Genomic DNA, 21,185 nt, shown 5'->3' on the forward strand with positions numbered 1-21,185 from the left:
AAACCCAGTGAGTGTTCATGAACCTGGCTTGACAATTGGAAACAACATCTCACAGGCAATGGTGGGAATATATATTGGTTAGGAATGTTAATTCTTATCTGGGGGCCTGGAAACTCTCGGCCCAAAGAAACTGCCAAGTGGTAAACATTCAAACTTGAGTGCAGAGCTGAACTATCTGAGAATGAAAAAAGATCATGGGATTCGAGAGCTTAGAGGCCTAAGAGCCAGAGAAGTTTAGAAGGTCATCCTGAAATTTCTAGGGCTAGAATTTTGGGCAGTTTTCTCTGAGCCAATATTCAAGTCACTAGGGATGGGAACATCATGTGGGCTGGATCTGAGTGCAGGCATTAGGTCACAATTAGGTAACCTAATTCTGAAAGAAGTTGTTCACAGATAAGTTTGGAAATGACGAAAGCTCAGACAGTAATAGGAGAGGGAGGGAATGATCCTAGCCATCTTTCTTAAAAACCTAGGATTTATGAACACACCTGAGAGAAAGTGAAGTCTCAGTGGGTTTATGCAAGACAACTGAGTTAGTTGATTACTTCATCCTAGACATGAGAGTCTTAACAAATGTGAAGTAATGATGATAATTTAATGTATTCAGAGGAAAACAACAGAATGGGAAAGACTAGAGATCTCTTCAAGAAAATTAGAGATACCAAGGGAACATTTCATGCAAAGATGGGCTCCATAAAGGACAGAAATGGTCTGGACCTAACAGAAGCAGAAGATATTAAGAAGAGGTGGCAAGAATACACAGAAGAACTGATGCTTTTGAGCTGTGGTATTGTAGAAGACTCTTAAGAGTCGCTTGGACTGCAAGGAGATCCAATCAGTCCATTCTAAAGGAGATCAGCCCTGGGTGTTCTTTGGAAGGAATGATGTCAAAGCTGAAACTCCAGTACTTTGGCCACTTCATGCCAAGAGTTGACTCACTGGAAAAGACTCTGATGCTGGGAGAGATTGGAGGCAGGAGGAGAAGGGGACAACAGAGGATGAGATGGCTGGATGGCATCACTGACTCGATGAACATGAGTTTTGGTGAATTCCGGGAGTTGGTGATGGACAGGGAGGCCTGGCGTGCTGCGATTCATGGGGTCGCAAAGAGTCGGTCCCAACTAAGGGACTGAACTGAACTGAACTGAACTGAACCATATCTATATGCCAACTGCATATTCCTTTCCTATTTGGATTTCTGAGATAAAAAGCCAGTAAGCTACAAAGAAGGAGAGTGAGAGGAAGATAGCAGAGAGCAAACAAGTCATACATATTTTAGAGATTTCTAAATGCAAAAGCCTCAAGAGTGACGAAACAGATTTGGAAACCAAATACATGTTCAACAAGATTTTAACACCTTTTATCCCCTGTGCTTCTCCCTTTTGCCACCTAACACTGCTACCATTTCCCAATTCCCCCAATGCAGAAAAGAAGAAATGATCTTAAGAGCTACAAATAGATGGAAAGGACACTCCAAAAGGAAAGAACTTCTGCAGGGAGTGAGGTGGGGTGAGTGGTAGGTTAAATGGGGAGTGGGTGGAGTATGAGAGAGAGACCAAGGAAAAGACTTGTGATCATGATTTCATCCTTCAGAGACGATATTTGGACAGAAAAAAGGTAATCCAATGGGGGGGAAAAAAACCCTGCAAATCATAAAGGATAATTTTGAAAATAATTTGCCTGGTTTCTGAGTGTGCTCACGGTTATGTATGTAATGGTGGAATCTGTCCTGGTCAAGGACTCTGATTGTGTAAGTATGTGAACTTTGAAGTCTCAAAAAGAATGATGTAACAGAATAAAAATCTACTAGAGAGAGCAGGAGAGAACAGAAAGGACACCACAGAAATTAAAGAGTTGAAGGATTAGCTTGACCACTGATACAAGAATGAATGATGAGGGAGAGGATGATCTGCTTGCCTTTTGTTATTTATCCATTTCCATCTCTGCTGAGAGGCCCAGGTCAGGACTCCTAGCCTCCTCTGGCTGGGAGTTTGGTCACAGGCTACACATTCTAATTAAAGCATTTTTATTTAACTGGCTTTTTGTTGCTCAGTCACTCAGTCGTGTCCGACTCTTTGTGACCCCATGGACTGCAGCGCTCCAGGCTTCCCTGTCTTCACTATCTCCCTGAGTTTACTCAAACTCTTGCCCATTGAGTCAGTGATGCCATCCAACCATCTCATCCTCTGCCATCCCCTTCTTCTCTGGTCTTCAATCTTTCCCAGCCTCAGGGTCTTTTCCAATGAGTCATTTCTTCTTATCATGTGGCCAAAGTTTGGAGCTTCAGCTCCAGCATGCATCCTTCCAATGAGTTACTCAGGGCTGATTTCCTTTAGGATTGACTGATTTGATCTCCTTGCTGTCCAAGGGACTCTCCAGAGTCTTCCAGCACCACAGTTCAAAAGCATCAATTCTTCAGCGCTCAGCCTTCTTTATGACCCAACTCCCACGTCCATACATAACTACTGGAAAAAAAGCATAGCTTTGACTATATGGACATTTGTCACAAAGCAGTGTCTCTGCTTTTTAATATGCTGTCTAGGTTTGTCATAGCTTTTCTTCCAAGGAGCAAGTGTCTTTTAATTTCATGGCTGCAGTCACAGTCTGCAGTGATTTTGGAGCCCAAGAAAATAAAGTTTGTTGCTGTTTCCATTTTTTCCTCATCTCGTTGCCATGAAGTGATGGGACTGGATGCCATGATGTTAGTTTTTTGAACGTGGAGTTTCAAGCCAGCTTTTTCACTCTTCTCTTCCACTTTCATCAAGACTCTCTCCTCTGTTCCTCTTTATTTTCTGCCATTAGGGTGGTGTCATCTGCATATCTGAGGTTATTAATATTGTTATATTAATTCTAAGAGATTAAAAATTTAGAAAGAACAAGGAAAAGGTATTTCTTGTGTTCTGTTTTATAAACCCTGATACATGTGAAATATTCAAATATATGTTGAATACTCAATAAAGTCTTATACATATCAGGATAGAGACTTCTGAGATATAGTATATCTTTTTTATTTTCTAGTTGATTTTAAAATTTAATGGGATTTCTGAGTGTTGATTTTATATCCTGCAACTTTACTATATTCATTGATTAGCTCTAGTAATTTTCTGGTGGAGTCTTTAGGATTTTCTATGTAGAGGATCATGTCATCTGCAAACAGTGAGAGTTTTACTTCTTCTTTTCCAATTTGGATTCCTTTCATTTCTTTTTCTGCTCTGATTGCTGTGGCCAAAACTTCCAGAACTATGTTGAATAGTAGCGGTGAAAGTGGGCACTCTTGTCTTGTTTCTGACTTTAGGGGAAATGCTTTCAATTTTTCACCATTGAGGATAATGTTTGCTGTGGGTTTGTCATATATAGCTTTTATGATGTTGAGGTATGTTCCTTCTATTCCTGCTTTCTGGAGAGTTTTTATCATAAATGGATGTTGAATTTTGTCAAAGGCCTTCTCTGCATCTCTTGAGATAATCATATGGCTTTTATTTTTCAATTTGTTAATGTGGTGAATTACAATGATTGATTTGCGGATATTGAAGAATCCTTGCATCCCTGGGATAAAGCCCACTTGGTCATGGTGTATGATCTTTTTAAGGTGTTGTTGGATTCTGATTGCTAGAATTTTGTTGAGGATTTTTGCATCTATGTTCATCAGTGATATTGGCCTGTAGTTTTCTTTTTTTGTGGCATCTTTGTTGGGTTTTGGTATTAGGGTGATGGTGGCCTCATAGAATGAGTTTGGAAGTTTACCTTCCTCTGCAATTTTCTGGAAGAGTTTGAGTAGGATAGGTGTTAGCTCTTCCCAAAGTTTTTGGTAGAATTCAGCTCTGAAGCCATCTGGACTTGGGCTTTTCTTTGCTGGAAGATTTCTGATTACAGTTTCAATTTCCATGCTTGTGATGGGCCTGTTAAGATTTTCTATTTCTTCCTGGTTTAGTTATGGAAAGTTGTACTTTTCTAAGAGTTTGTCCATTTCTTCCACGTTGTCCATTTTATTGGCATATAATTGCTGATAGTAGTCTCTTATGATCCTTTGTATTTCTGTGTTGTCTGTTTTGATCTCTCCATTTTCATTTCTAATTTTATTGATTTGATTTTTCTCTCTTTGTTTCTTGATGAGTCTGGCTAATGGTTTGTCAGTTTTATTTATCCTTTCAAAGAACCAGCTTTTGGCTTTGTTGATTTTTGCTATGGTCTCTTTTGTTTCTTTTGCATTTATTTCTGCCCTAATTTATAAGATTTCTTTCCTTCTACTAACTCTGGGGTTCACCAATTCTTCCTTTTCTAGTTGCTTTAGGTGTAGAGTTAGGTTATGTATTTGACTTTTTTCTTGTTTCTTGAGGTATGCCTGTATTGCTATAAACTTTCCTCTTAGCACTGCTTTTACAGTGTCTCACAGGTTTTGGGTTGTTGTGTTTTCATTTTCATTCATTTCTATGCATATTTTGATTTCATTTTTGATTTCTTCTGTGATTTGTTGGTTATTCAGAAACGTGTTGTTCAGCCTCCATATATTGGAATGTTTAATAGTTTTTCTCCTGCAATTGAGATCTAATCTTAGTGTATTATGGTCAGAAAACATGCTTGGAATGATTTTGATTTTTTTGAATTTATCAAGTTTAGATTTATGGCCCAGGATGTGATCTATCCTGGAAAAGGTTCCATGAGCACTTGAGAAAAAGGTGAAATTCATTGTTTTGGGGTGAAATGTCCTATAGATATCAATTAGGTCTAATGGGTCTATTGTATCACTTAAAGTTTGTGTTTCTTTGTTAATTTTCTATTTAGTTGACCTGTCCATGGGTGTGAGTGGGGTATTAAAGTCTCCTGCTATTATTGTGCTATTGTTAATTTCACCTTTCATACTTATTAGCATTTGTCTTACATATTGTGGTGCTCCTATGTAGGGTGCATATATATTTATAATTGTTATATCTTCTTCTTGGATTGATCCTTTGATCATTATGTAGTGGCTTTCTTTGTGCTTTTCACAGCCTTTGTTTTAAAGTCTATTTTATCGGAGATGAGTATTGCTACTCCTGCTTTCTTTTGGTCTCTATTTGCATGGAATATCTTTTTCCAGCCCTTCACTTTCAGCCTGTATGTGTCCGTTGTTTTGAGGTGGGTCTCTTGTAGGCAGCATATATAGGGATCTTGTTTTTGTATCCATTCGGCCAGTCTTTGCCTTTTGGTTGGGGCATTCAACCCATTTACGTTTAAGGTAATTATTGATAAGTACGATCCCATTGCCATTTACTTTATTGTTTGGGGTTCGGGTTTATATGCCCTTTTTGTGTTTCCTGTCTAAAGAATATCCTTTAGCATTTGTTGGAGGACTGGTTTGGTGGTGCTGAATTCTCTCAGCTTTTGCTTGTGTGTAAAGCTTTTTATTTCTCCTTCATATTTGAATGAGATCCTTGCTGGGCACAGTAATCTGGGTTGTAGGTTATTTTCTTTCATCACTTTAAGTATGTCTTGCCATTCCCTCCTGGCCTGAAGAGTTTCTATTGAAAGATCTGCAGTTATCCTTATGGGAATCCCCTTGTGTGTTATTTGTTGTTTTTCCCTTGCTGCTTTTAATATTTGTTCTTTGTGTTTGGTCTTTGTTAATTTGATTAATATGTGTCTTGGGGTGTTTCACCTTGGATTTATGCTGTTTGGAACTCTCTGGGTTTCTTGGACTTGGGTGATTATTTCCTTCCCCATTTTAGGGAAGTTTTCAACTATTATCTCCTCAAGGATTTTCTCATGGTCTTTCTTTTTGTCTTTTTCTTCTGGGACTCCTATAATTCAAATGTTGGAGCATTTCATATTGTCCTGGAGGTCTCTGAGATTGTTCTCATTTCTTTTGCTTTTCTTTTTTCCTCTCTGATTAATTTATTTCTACCATTCTATCTTCTATTTCACTAATCCTATCTTCTGCCTCCGTTATTCTACTATTTGTTGCCTCCAGAGTGTTTCTGATCTCATTTATTGCATTATTCATTATATATTGACTCTTTTTTAATTTCTTCTAGGTCCTTGTTAAACCTTTCTTCCATCTTCTGAGTCCTTGTCTCCAAGCTATTTATCTGTGATTCCATTTTGATTTCAAGATTTTGGATCATTTTCACTATCAATATTTGGAATTCCTTCTCAGGTAGATTCCCTATCTCCTCCTCTTTTGTTTGGTTTGGTGGGCAGTTTTCCTGTTCCTTTACCTGCTGGGTATTCCTCTGTCTCTTCATCTTGGTTATATTGCTGCTTTTGGGGTGGCCTTTCTATATTCTGGGAATTTGTGGAGTTCTCTTTATTATGGAGTTTCCTCACTGTGGGTGGGGTTGTATCAGTGGCTTGTCAAGCTTTCTTGATTAGGGAGGCTTGTGTTGGAGTTCTGGTGGGTGTAGCTGGATTTCTTCTCTCTGGAGTGCTATGAAGTGGCCAGTAATGGGTTATGAGATGTCAATGGTTTTGGAGTAGTTTTGAGCTGCCTGTATATTGAAGCTCAGGGGTGTGTTCCTGTGTTGCTGGAGAATTTGTGTGGTATGTCTTACTCTAGAACATGTTGGCCCTTGGGTGGTGCTTGGCTTCAGTGTAGGTATGGAGGCGTTTGATGAGCTCCTTTCGATTAATGTTCCCTGGATTCAGGATTTCTCTGATGGTCTCAGGATTTGGCTTCCTGTTTCTGGTCTTCAGTTTTATTTTTACAATAGCCTCAGGACTTCTCTATCTATACAGCACTGATGATAAAACATCTAGGTTAAAGATGAAAGGTTTCTCCACATTGAGGGTCACCCATAGAGGTTCACTGAGTTACACAGAGAAGGGAAGAGGGAGGGGGCAGTTAGAGGTGACTGGAATGAGATGAGGTGGGATCAAAAGAGGAGACAGCAAGATAGCCAGTAATCACTTCCTTATGTGCGCTCCACAGTCTGGACCACTGAGAGGTGTTCACAGAGTTATACAGGGAAGAGGAGAGGGAGGAAGTAGACAGAGGTGTCCAGGAGGATAAAAGTGGGAAATGAAAAGGAGAGAGAGAGATCTGGCCAGTAACCAGTTCCCTGAGTGTTCTCCACCATTTGGAACACACAAAGATTCACAGGGTTAGGTAGAGAAGAAAAGGGGGAGGGAGGAGACAGAGGCCACCTGGTGGAGAAAAAGGAGAGTCCAAAGGAGGAGAGAGTGGTCAAGCCAGTAATCTCACTCTCAGGTAAAATTGGGTACTGAAAATTGGGTTTTAAAATGTACAAAATTGACAACAAATACCAAAAAGCAAAGGTTAAAAATCTGGAGTAGAGATTGGATTTTATGCACTAAAATGAGAAAGTAGAAAAAGAAATTAAGGAAACAATTCCATTCACCATTGCAATGAAAAGAATAAAATACTTAGGAATATACCTACCTAAAGAAACTAAAGACCTCTATATCAAAAACTATAAAACACTGATGAAAGAAATCAAAGAGGACGTTAATAAATGGAGAAATATACCATGTTCATGGATTGGAAGAATCAATATAGTGAAAATTAGTATACTACCCAAAACAATCTACAGATTCAATGCAATCCCTATCAAGCTACCAGCGGTATTTTTCACAGAACTAGAACAAATAATTTCAAGATTTGTATGGAAATACAAAAAACCTTGAATAGCCAAAGCAATCTTGAGAAAGAAGAATGGAACTGGGGGAATCAACCTGCCTGACTTCAAGCTCTACTACAAAGCCACAGTCATCAAGACAGTATGGTACTGGCACAAAGACAAACATATAGATCAATGGAACAAAATAGAAAGCCCAGAGATAAATCCACACACCTATGGACACCTTATCTTTGACAAAGGAGCAAGAATATACAATGGAGTAAAGACAATCTCTTTAACAAGTGGTGCTGGGAAAACTGGTCAACCACTTGTAAAAGAATGAAACTAGATCACTTTCTAACACCACACACAAAAGTAAACTCAAAATGGATTAAAGATCTAAACATAAGACCAGAAACTATAAAACTCCTAGAGGAAAACATAGGCAAAACACTCTCCGACATAAATCACAGCAGGATCCGCTATGATCCACCTCCAAGAATATTGGAAATAAAAGCAAAAATAAACAAATTGAATCTCATTAAAATTAAAAGCTTCTGCACAACAGAGGAAATAATAAGCAAGGTGAAAAGACAGCCTTCTGAATGGGAGAAAACAATAGCAAATGAAGCAACTGACAAACAACTAATCTCCAAAAAATATAAGCAACTTATGCAGCTCAATTCCAGAAAAATAAATGACCCAGTCAAAAAATGGGCCAAAGAACTAAATAGGCATTTCTCCAAACAAGACAAACGGATGGCTAACAAACACATGAAAAGATGCTCAACATCACTCATTATTAGAGAAATGCAAATCAAGACCACAATGAGGTACCATTTCACACCAGTCAGAATGGCTGTGATCCAAAAATCTGCAAGCAATAAATGCTAGAGAGGATGTGGAGAAAAGGGAACCCTCTTGCACTGTTGGTGGGAATGCAAACTAGTACAGCCACTATGGAGAACAGTGTGGAGATTCCTTAAAAAATTGCAAATAGAAATGCCTTATGACCCAGCAATCCCACTGCTGGGCATACACACCAAGGAAACCAGAACTGAAAGAGACACATGTACCCCAATGTTCATCACAGCACTGTTTATAATAGCCAGGACATGGAAACAACCTAGATGTCCATCAGCAGATGAATGGATAAGAAAGCTGTGGTACACATACACAATGGAGTATTACTCAGCCATCAAAAAGAATACATTTGAATCAGTTCTGATGAGATGGATGAAACTGGAGCCGATTATACAGAGTGAAGTAAGCCAGAAAGAAAAACACCAATACAGTATACTGAGACATATATATGGAATTTAGAAAGATGGTAATGATGACCCTGTATGCGAGATAGCAAAAGAGACACAGATGTATAGAACAGACTTTTGGACTCTGAGGGAGAGGGAGAGGGTGGGATGATTTGGGAGAATGGCATTGAAACATGTATACTATCATGTAAGAAATGAAGTGCCAGTCTATGTTCGATACAGGATACAGAATGCTTGGGGCTGGTGCATGGGGATGATCCAGAGAGATGATATGGGGTGAGAGGTGGGAGGGGCATTCAGAATTGGGAGCTCGTATACACCCGTGGTGGAGTCATGTCAATGTATGACAAAACCAATACAGTATTGTAAAGATAAATAAAGTAAAAATAAAATAAAATAATAAAATAAAGAGAAAGGTTAAAGATTAAAAAAAATAAATAAAATAAAATAAAATTTACATGGAAGAATAAGTGTGTGATAATTCCAAGAAAATTATTAAATAGAAGGCCGATGTGAGTAAAGATATTAAATATAGTAAAGACATATCCTTGTCTGGCCTCTTGCTGTGTACACATCCTGTGTCCTTAGGCACATGTAGCATCCTTCACACCACACTTGGCCCCTCAAAGCTGCTCAGAGAACCTCACACTCGCCTTCATCGGCTCCCATTGCCATTCTCCTTCCTCTCAGCTACTATAAAACCTTTTTCACCTTCTTTAAACATTGTATTTGTCCACTTACTCCAAATAAGCCCCCAAAAGCAATTCTCTTATATCATTGAAGTCATCAAATATAAACTATATAATCTCTTAACATAAAACACAGAAATTCAAGTTTTATTATCTCCACCTTGGACTTGTCAGTACATGGCTAAGTGTTCCTCCAAAGTTTGCATTTATACAGATATTTTAAAGGAAAAATCTGAGAGACTTTTCTAGTAAAAATGGAAGAATATATGACTCAGAGCATTTCATCAACAATTCTCTACCATGAAAGAACTATGAATATTTATGTCTAAATTTGCAAAGGAAACTTGAAATTTGGCACAAATCCATAAGAATCTCTGATCTGTTAAATGAGAGCCCCTGTAGGGATACCCTCTATACATGTAAATGATATCCTCCTATAGTAGGAATAGCCTCCCCTCATACTGACCTAGTGCAAAATAATGTCTCAGTGTTTGTATAGAAACAACTCCACCCAGGAAAGTATATCCTCATTTTTTGTCCCACCCACTCATAGCCTTCCTGTGCAAAGGGAGTGGGTATGTGGCTGTTAGCAAATGTTTCACTCTTACAAAAAGTGAATTATGAAAAAAAAATGATGAGGATTTGTTTTAACTTGGAGAATAAATAAAGCTATTTTAGTGTCGGGTAAGAGCACTGGAGAAGAAAACAATAGCAGAGACTTGTAAGAGGAAGATATATGAAGCTCATTGCTCACAGCTACAAGGCACTCAGGGAGGATGGGTAGTTGTCTCGCTCCTCTCCAGCCCACCAGTCCCCTATTGTCCCTCTGATCAGACACCAGCTTTCTTGGAACTTTCCATTCTCCCAACTGGTGGGCATAAACTGACCATACCTGAGCAGATGACTCCTGCATCTTGGCTATGATCGCAGTAGTGCTTCCCCCAGCCCCAGGAAGGGCACATCCACACGTGGGACTCATTTCCTGTGCACTTCACGTTGCCCAGCCAAATGGGACCTGATCCCGCCCCAAAGGAAGAAGAGCGAGTGGCTTTGAGGGCTTCTCCACAGCCCAGCTGTCTGCACACCACGCGGGCATCATCCAGGTCCCAGCTGTAATTACAGATGGTGCCCCAGGAGCCCTGGTCAAGGATCTCCACTCTCCCGGTGCAGGGACCCCTCCCGTCCACGAGGCGGAGCTGTCTGCTACCTGAGGAGAGAGAAATGGGACACAGGGCTTTGACCTGGAGAATGAGAAGGGTCTGCTGTCCTGTGAGACCCTCACCTGAGCAGTAGGAGGTGCTCTTCTCTGAGGCTGCAGACTCTGCTGGTTCTCATATGGAGCCTTTGCACTCGTGCAGAAGGCAATGGCAACCCACTCCAGTATTCTTGCCTGGGCAATCCCATAGACAGAGGAGCCTGGTAGGCTGCAGTCCATGGGGTCGCTAAGAGTCAGACACGACTGAAGCAACTTAGCAGCAGCTGCAGCAGCATTGCACTGGGGCAGCAGCCAGGTCTGGTTTCTTATAGCAGTGGCAAGAGAATTAATAAGGTTGAAAAGTAGAAGGAAAGGTTTTTTTAAAAAAAAAAGTAAGTAAAGGTTAAATAATGTCTATCAGTGCTGCACATTAGATGATGAAGTACAGAATTAAACCTAAAATTTTCCACTTCCAGGTCGAATGGAGTTCACAGCAGGCCAATGTGTCTTGCTGGCTCTTTCTAGATACAACTTTAAAAGCTGGAAAATGTATTTTTAATAAACAGTAAAAGTATTCGACATTTGTTAACACAACATGGACTAAATATGCTAAAATTCTAAAGAGTGGAGATTATTTCAATGTTAGTCCAGGATCTATAGGTTCTTTTTCTCAGTGGGAATGTGTCATTCATTGCATAACTTAATGATTCAGAATCTGGGCTCGGACAAGCAGAGGACTACTGTTGTGACAGGAAGCCAGCATAATCTGGGAGTTGCCTGGTGCTGGAGAGACAAAATTAGAGTCTTGAGAGCCTCTCTCACACAGCAGGTTTTCTCCTCAAATCTTTGCCCAGTGTATAAGCTGTGAAGAGCAGGAAGCTAGAGAACTATATAAAAAGACTTGGAAAGCAGAGTCTTTTTCATTATTTTGAGTACCTAGCTACCAAAGAATGTAGGTTCTGAACTGAAATTTCTGAAAGCCTATGTCATAGGGACAGAGAAATCAGAGGTGGACTGAGTGCTACCAAAACTGCAACCCATACTTGGTACAGCTCAGTTTTAGGTTCTATTTAGATGTTTGGGTGATACACACTCCTTCCCCCTACCTGCCTAGGAAAACAAAGGGTAAATCCTTTCAGGTGTTAGAAAATGTATCAGGAATATCTTACTTTTTAATATGTAATTTATAACACTCAATAAAAAATGACATGACATTTGACAAGCTAGGATACCATGACAAATGACCAAAGTGAAAAAAGATAGGAGAATACAGAGACACCTATGACAGAAATGCTGGACTTAGCAGATAAGGATTTTAACTACAATCAATGTATTTAGGGGAAAAGAGAGAAGAAGAGAATAAACAGGTAAAAAGATGAAAAAAATAATAAATAATCATAAATAAATAAAAATGTCTAAGGAACTATTGCCAACCTAAAATAAAATATCTAGGTTTAAAAAGTGAATGAATAAGTTAAAAGAATTTTACATAGAACTTAGAATATAGTGATTTAGAAGAGTCCAGTGACTGCAGCCATGAAATTAAAAGACACTTACTCCTTGGAAGGAAACTTATGACCAACCTAGATAGCATATTCAAAAGCAGAGACATTACTTTGCCGACTAAGGTCCGTCTAGTCAAGGCTATGATTTTTCCTGTGGTGATGTATGGAGGTGTGAGTTGGACTGTGAAGAAGGCTGAGCGCTGAAGAATTGATGCTTTTGAACTGTGGTGTTGGAGAAGACTCTTGAGAGTCCCTTGGGCTGGAAGGAGATCAAATCAGTCCATTCTGAAGGAGATCAGCCCTGGGATTACCTTGGAAGGAATGATGCTAAAGCTGAAACTCCAGTACTTTGGCCACCTCATGCGAAGAGTTGACTCATTGGAAAAGACTCTGATGCTGGGAGGGATTGGGGGCAGGAGGAGAAGGGGACGACAGAGGATGAGATGGCTGGATGGCATCACTGACTCAATGGACGTGAATCTGAGTGAACTCCGGGAGTTGGTGATGGACAGGGAGGCCTGGCGTGCTGCGTTTCATGGGGTCGCAAAGAGTCAGATTCGACTGAGCGACTGAGCTGAACTGAAAGATGAGAGATGAGGAGAAGAAAGAGGAGGCTAGGGAGAAGAGATACAGAGACAGAGAGACAGAACTGCAGAAGAAATATCTGAAGATATAACAATAGAGAACTTTTTAAAAAAACTAAATGAAGGAGTATGAAAACTCCCACTCCTACTAAAGCTGCTGGAAATCAAAAGGAAAAAGGAAAATCTGGAATAATTACAGATTTATTTAATACAAAAGGAGGGGGATAAAAAGGAGACAAAAAGGAACATAAAGCAGGGGGATCAGGTAAAACCAAATGGCAGATACCAACACATCAATATCAGTAATGGCATTTACAGTGAATGCATTAAGATAAAACAAAGTTGACACAAATGTTACTTGCAAAATGCCCACCTTATATTATGAAAGAAAAGAATGGTTGAAAGTAAAATGATGGAAAAAATGTACTACCTGTAACAAAACTGGAGTAGCTATATCGATGTCCCAGAAAGTAGACTTTAAGCTAAGATACATTAATTGAATTGAAGAGGGAATTTTCATGATTATAATGAGATGCACCCTAAATAAAGATATTTTAGACAACAAAATTCAAGAAAGGTAACAGAACATAACTTAGAAACATACTTGACAGAGTGAAAAGAAGAAATAGACAAAATCACAATCAAAATGGGGGATTATTACCATATCTTTTTCAATAGCATGCAGACCAAACATACAAAAAACAAAGAAGAATTCAGTAGATGTACAACAACATAGTCAGCACGTTTAGCTAAGTAACACATAGAGCAACACACCCAACAACGCAAGAGTTCACGTTACTGTAAATGCACTCGGAACTTTTACCAAAATGACCACCTAATAGGACAAAATCTTTCACTCTTTGAATTCATACAGAATATTTACTCTGACCACAGTGAAATAAAATTAATAACTAAAAAGAAAATATTTATAGCCACTTCTATTTGGGGAAGTTCAGCAAGATCCTTCCAAATACCACCTGAGTCTGGGAATAAACTTAAAACTTAGAAAATATTGTGATATAATGATAATAAACACCAAATAATGATATGATAAATTCTTCTAATGAAACTCAAGTAGTACCTAAGGGGAGTTTATACCCAGATTTAGAGAAGAGGAAAGACTGAAAGTGGAAAAAGGTAAGCTTCCAATTAAGAAACTAGATGAGAAAGTCAAGAATGTAGAATGTTGGGGTTTATTTAAAAAGGAACAAAAATTAATGGAAAAGAAGGTAAGCATAAGATAGTTAATTAACTAATTAACTTCTGGCCAAAAATAAGGAAAATATAGAAGAAAACCCTTTAAACATGGCTCATTGAAAACTGATGAACACTGAGCAATACTAATGCAGAGCAGAGAGAAAATGAAGCTAACAATACCAAGAATGAAAAGGGACATCACTATAAATCATACAGATGTTTTGGTCATACTTTTTGTGCTGTTGTTTGTTTTTTGGCTGTGCTGCTGCTCATGGGCTCATAGTTCCCAGGTCAGGGATTGAATCTGGACCCATGACAGTGAAAGCCCAGAGATTTAACCCTTGGATTACATAGTTTTATTAGTACAATTTATACATTTAATGTGGATAAGTACACACAAAGTATCAATTTCTCCACAGCCTTGCCAACACTAAATGTCTTAAAAAAAAAAAAAAGTCATTCTGACATGTGTGAGATGATATCTCTTTGTGGTTCTAATTTACATTTCCCTGATGATTGACAATGTCAAACATTTTTTTATATACCTATTGCCATTTGTATTGCCATTTCTTTAAAGCAAATTCTATTCAAGCCCTTGGCCAATTTTTTAATTGAGTTATTAGGTTTTAAGTTTGTTGGGGTTTTTTTCTCTTAAGTTATAGGAGTTCCTTATTATTTTTGGAAATAAACACCTTATATAATTTGTGCTAGCTTGCTTTTTTACTCTGTTGATCTTTCATTCGGTTTGTGGAAGCTTTTTAGTTTGATATATTCCCACTTGTCTATTTTTGCTTTGTTGCCTGTACTTTCAATGTCATATCCATGAACTCATGAAACCATGTGCTTTTATTTTGTGATGGAGCTAAGATATCACATATCTAAAATGTAATTCCTATCTGGTGAGGATGTTACACCATCACACATGGTAAAATAAATTCAGATAAATACATAAATTTGAAATTAGGTTTTGAATATTCTTTAGTGGAACTATAAAATTGTTTGCAGAAAATAAAACTTGATTCAATGTTATTTTGAGATTAAAAAAATGGCATTTGAAACACTGCACTAAAGGCAGAAGACAAAAAAGTAAAACATTACAGATTTGATCGCATAACCTATCCATACACATACACAACCCTAAAAATATATGTAAAATATGGGGAAAATCTTACAAAAATATTTAAGAAAAACAGTAAGGGATGTTTGTTTATAAAGAGTTCCTATGAATAAATAAGAAATTTTAAAATATTCTCGAGAAAGAATATTGTCATGAAAGATATCTAAGACAGTATATAGGAAAGAAGATCATATTTTTGTATGTAGTGTTTGTGAAAGTCACTCAGTCATGTCCAACTCTTCACGACACCATGGAGCACAGAGTCCATGGAATTCTCCAGGCGAGAATACTGGAGTGGGTACCCATTCCCTTCTCCAGGGGGTCTTCCCAATCCAAGGATCAAACCCAGGTCTCCCACATTGCAGGCAGATTCTTGACCAGCTGAGTCACAAGGGAAGCCCAAGAAGACTGTAGTGAGTAGCCTATCCTTCTCCAGTGGATTTTCCAGACTCAGGAATCAAACCAGAGTCTCCTGCAAGACAGGTGGATTCTTTACCAGTTGACCTACCAGGGAAGCCCTTATGTGGATAAAAAAACATGTTGCTATGAAGAAAAGTATACTCTCTTTTAAAATTAATTATTTATTTAGTTGTGCTGGGTTTTAGTTTCAGCATGCAAATTCTTACTTGTGGGATCATAAGAGAAAAAAATTGTAACTGTATGTGGTGATGGATATTACTGTATGTGTGGTGATTTATCAATATGTACAAATACATAAACACTAATGTTTTACACTTAGAACTAATATAATGTTACGAGAATTGCATCTCAATTAAAAATTTTAACAAACAAGGTTGGAATATGTGGATTAAATTAGTTTCATTCCTACCTCATTTAAGCTTCTCTGGTGGCTCAGACAGTAAAGAGTCTGACTGCAGTATAGGAGACCCGATTTTCATACCTGGGTCAGGATGACCCCCTGGAGAAGGAATGGTAACCCATTCCAGCATTCTTGCCTGGAGAGTCCCATGCACAGAGGAGCCTGGCAGGCTACAGTCCATGTGGTCACAAAGAGCACAACTGAGCAACTAACATTTTCACTTTATATTATTTTGTGAACCCAAATTAAACTCATCACTTAGATTTTAAAATATCAAATCTCACTGCATCTTACAGGGTTGGGAGAGACACACAGAAACAGACGGTAAGTTACCTGCACACGAGATATAGGCTTCCTCCTTGGGAGAGCATGAAGTGTAATTCCAAGGGTCAGAAGGACACTGCCAGAGAGAGGTGTCTGTTTTCCGACAGCGGATTCCATCCACCCACCGAGGTCTAGAACCTTCCCTGAGACCAACAGAAGGGTTGAGAGTTCCACTGTCCCCACAGCCAAGCTGTCTGCAGATCACGGACACAGTGATGTCTTCCATGGGGCTGCGGCAGACACTGCCCCAGGTCCCATTGTAGAAAACTTCCAGCCACCCAGCACACTGCTGGTCCTCACTCACCATCCTGAGGGCCAGGAACTCTAAGGTTGAAAGGGAAGGAGACAGGACACAGTGAAAACTTTGCTGCAGGTTCTAGGTTTTCCTTTCTTCTAGAAATGGTGAACAGTCATCTCTGACCTTGTTCAAGAGACACCCACCTGATGACAAGACTGACACTGCCTCCTTTTTAACTGACCTTGCCGATTTGTATATGTCTTTCTATTTCTACCACAATGGTGTAGTGGATATGAACTGAGAGGAAGACAAAACTTCATGGGAGCTATTAAGGGAGAGGCACCTGAATCCTGCTTCCTGACGAAATCTTTAAAGAGTATGTCAAAGGGATGTGATGTGGATATTAGGGAGATAAGGATAATAATTAATCCAAAAATGTCCACATCCCCAGTCTCTGCAACCTGTGAATATGTTACTGTACCTGACAAGAGGAATTTACAGATGTGATTAAGGTAAGGACCTCAGGATGGTGAGATGATGTATTAACAATATGAGCCCAGTCTAATCACATCCTTAGACCCACTATCCTTAAATGTGGAATACTTTTCTTAGCTCCAGCTAGAAAGAGAGATGTGACTCTGGATAATGGTTGGAGGCCTGCAGCATTGCTGGTCTGATAATGGATGAAGGGTGCTGTGAAGGAAGGAATGAAGGTGGTTTAAAGAAGTTTGAAAAGGCAAGAAACAGATTCTCCCCTAGAGTAGCAAAAGTGATGTGGCCCTGCTGACGCCTTGATCCCAGCCCAGTGAGACCCCTGCTGGACATCTAAGCTAGAGAAGAGTAAGCAAATAAATATATGCTGTTGTAAACCACTAATTGGCAAATTGTTAGGGAAGCAAACAGAAACTAGTACCGTGGGTTTAAATTTTTTGTAGGTAACTGGGGAAAGAGCCCTGCTTTCAAGAAAACCTGTAAGAAACGGCTCTGCCAGGAAACACTGCTGAGAAGAAAGGACCAGAACCTCAGCTGCTGCAGAAGGAAGTGAAAACACCTCGTCTTCATGTCTGCTGGAAAGACAGGTTTCGTGGGAGAAAGTCTCCTTCTCTGGTCCTTTCAGCATCTCTCCCTCAAGGCTCAGGCCCGTCCTCCAGGGCCCCACCCCCTCCCCCAGCCTGTGGACAGTGTGCAGCGCGGACCTGAGCAGATGATCCCCGCGTCCTGCTTGTGTCTGCAGTCGTGCTGCCCCCAGCCCCGGGAAGGGCACCTCCACACATGAGACTCCTTTCCTGTGCAGTTCAGGTCGTCCAGCCAGATGGGCCCTGATCCTGTCCCGAAGTGAGCAGACCCCGTGGCATTGAGGGCTTCTCCACAGCCCAGCTGCCTGCACACCACGTGGGCATCATCCAGGTCCCAGCCGTCATCACAGACGGTACCCCAGGAGCCCTGGTTAAGGATCTCCACTCTCCCGGCGCAGGGACCGCCCCCGTCCACCAGGCGGAGCTGCCTGCTGTCTGAGGAGAGAGAAATGGGACAATGAGTCGTTGACCTAGGGAATGAGAAGGGTCTTCTGTCCCGTGGGACCCTCACCTGAGCAGTAGGGGGCGCTCTCCACTGAGGCCGCAGAGCCTGCTGGTTCTGCCATAGAGTCGTTGCACTGGGACAGCACCTGGGTCTGGTTTCCTGAAGAAACAACAATGATCAGAAGTCTGGAAGGGTTGAAGAACAGGAAACTGAATTAAGGGAAATAATGACCTACTGATGGAGCCTAAAATGAGAGCTGTGACCCAGCAGTAAAGTTATCATACTCTTTAGTGTTCACCTTCTCCCTGAAGAGTTCTGTTTCTGACAGTACCACAATTTCTGTTCTAACCCAAGTGTTGCTGTAAGAATGAGTTAAGTAAGTTGTATCCCTAAATGTATCCCTGTGCTGTGCTTAGTCGCTCAGTCATGTCCGACTCTTGGTAACCCTTGGATTATACAGCCCACCAGTATCCTCTGCCCATAGGATTTTTCAGGCAAGAATATGGGAGTGGGTTGCAAAGCCCTCCTCCAAGGGAATCTTCCCAACCCAGGGACCACACCCAGGTCTTCCGCACTGCGGGCGGAATTTTTACCATCAGAGCCACCAGGGAAGCCCAAATCTATCCCTAAGTAAAAGCAAAACAAAATTCTTTCTGAAGGATCTCTACAATTTCTTCAATGTGTATCTTTAAAACAAACACTTATGAAAAATAGATTTCATTTAAAAACGGAAAGGAAAAAAGGAGACATTAGAAAGAATTTCCCAGGGTGTTCAGCTGCTAGAGTTACCTGATGAGAATATATATAGCCACAGTTAAAGTGCTTATGGAATTAATTGACAAAATGTGCATCTTTGCAGAGAAATGATACCAAAAACCAAATACCTCTAGAGCTGAAAAATTTGTTAGCTGCAATTAAGAACTAAAGAATAAGTGTAGCCGCACATTAGCTCAGCATAAAGTAGAAACATCAAAATGCAAAATCAGAGGATATTCTTCAATTAATTCACGTAGCAAGATCTCTGGCTATATTTTTGTATGGCAGTTTTTCCAAAAAAACTTGGTTCACTTCAGTTCAGTCCCTCAGTCATGTCCAACTCTTTGTTACCCAATTAACTGCAGCTTGCCTGGCTTCCCTGTTCTTCACCAACTTCTGGAGCTTGCTCAAACTCATGTCCATCAAGTCGGTGATGCCATCCAGCCATCTCATCTTCTGTCATCCCCTTTTCCTCCTGCCCTCAATCTTTCCCAGTATCAGGGTCTTTTCCAATGAGTCAGCTCTTCTCATCAGGTGCCCAAACTATTGAAGATTCAGCTTCAGTATCAATCCTTCCAATGAATATTCAGGACTAATTTACATTAGGATCCACTAGTTTGATCTCCTTGCAGTCCAGGGGACTCTCAAAAGTCTCCTCCAACACCACAGTTCAAAAGCATCAGTTCTTCAGTGCTCAACTTTCTTTATGGTCCAACTCTTACATCCATACATAACTACTGGAGAAATCACAGCTTTGACTAGATGGACCTTTGTCAGCAAAGTAATGTCTCTGCTTTTTAATATGCCATCTAGGTTGGTCATAGCTTTTCTTGCAAGGAGCAAGCATCATTTAATTTCATGGCTGCAGTTACCATCAGCAGTGATTTTGGAGCCCATGAAAATAGTCTGTCAATGTTTCCATTATTTCACCATCTATTTGCCATGAAATGATGGGACCAGATACCATGATCTTTGTTTTTTGAATGTTGAGTTTTAAGCCAGCGTTTTCACTCTCCTCTTTCACTTTCATCAAGAAGCTCTTCAGTTCCTGTTCGCTTTCTGCCATAAGGGTGGTGTCATCAGCATATCTGAGATTATTGATATTTCTCCTGACAATCTTGTTTGAACTTGTGCTTCATCCAGCCCAGTATTTCATGCGATGTACTCTGCATATAATTTAAATAAGCAGGGTGACTATATACAGTCTTGACGTAGTCCTTTCCCAATTTGGAAACAGTCTGTTGTTCCACGTCCAATTCTAACTGTTGCTTCTTGACCTGCACACAGATTTATCAGGAGGCAGGTAGGTGGTCTAGTATTTCCATTTCTTTAAGAATTTTCCACAGATTGTTGTGATCCATAAAGTCAAAGGCTTTGACATAGTCAATAAAGCAGAAGTAGAGGTTTACCTGGAACTCTCTTGCTTTCTCTGTTATCCAACAGATGTTGGCAATTTGATCAATATGAAAAGGTAAAACTTAGTAGCTGAAGAAAAAAATATGTACTTATTTTTGCTTATGCCTTTGGGTCACTAATCAGGAATAAACTCAGTTTGACAGTCTTTCAGTGGGGTCTTTCAGTACTACAATTAGATGTCACCTGGAGCTGAAGTCATTAAAGACTTGACTGAACTCTGGTTCTGTAAGGAAATTCCCAGAACTGGTCTAAGGATAAAGGAACATCATGTCCTCAACTGAATTCAGAAAGAATTTACATATTTAGGAAGAAATGGGGCAGAAGGGGAACAGAGAAGGAAGGACACACACAGATTAAAGCAAAGTATTGATACTAACATTTAGAAACCCAGGTAAAGGTCATAAAGGAATTTTTATAGTGTTTTCCCAACATTTTTATGTCTCAACATACATCAAAATTGAAAGAATTAAAAGATGAAAACAAGTCAAAGAGAATTCATTACCAGGACACTTTCACATAAATACTCATAACATCAAAAATAAAATACCTAGGAGAAATCCTAGTAGAAGATGGGCAAATTCTCTGAAATTCAGGATCTAACCAAATGGAGGGATGTATTATATCAATGATTTGGAAAACTCAACACTGTCAATGTCAATCATCCTCAAATTTCGATGTCTACTCTCAAAATTTTAAATCTAATCTCAATGATACCCTTAAGCTTTCTTTTGGTGAAAATGACAAGCTGACTTCTAAATTCATACAAAATACAAGCAACCAAGAATGAACAGCACAGTTGGTAAGAAAAGCAATGATATTAGAGGAGTTAATATAAAGTAACTGTAAATTAAAATTATTCAGACTAACTACAAAGTTGAAATTCAGGGAGATAGTGAAGGACAGGGAAGCCTGGTGTGCTGTAGTCCATGGGGTCACAAAGAGTCAGACATGACTCAGCGATTGAACAACAACAACTATGAAGTTATGATAATTAAGAAA

General features: G+C 39.6%; 1 pseudogene; it reads right to left on the reverse strand.

Moving 5' to 3' along the window:
* Nucleotides 1-21,185, reverse strand: part of LOC138077646 (antigen WC1.1-like) — a 58,298-nt pseudogene that overhangs the window by 21,672 nt on the left and 15,441 nt on the right.

This window comes from Capricornis sumatraensis, chromosome 4, assembly GCF_032405125.1.
Source record: "Capricornis sumatraensis isolate serow.1 chromosome 4, serow.2, whole genome shotgun sequence".
Classification (NCBI taxonomy): domain Eukaryota; kingdom Metazoa; phylum Chordata; class Mammalia; order Artiodactyla; family Bovidae; genus Capricornis; species Capricornis sumatraensis.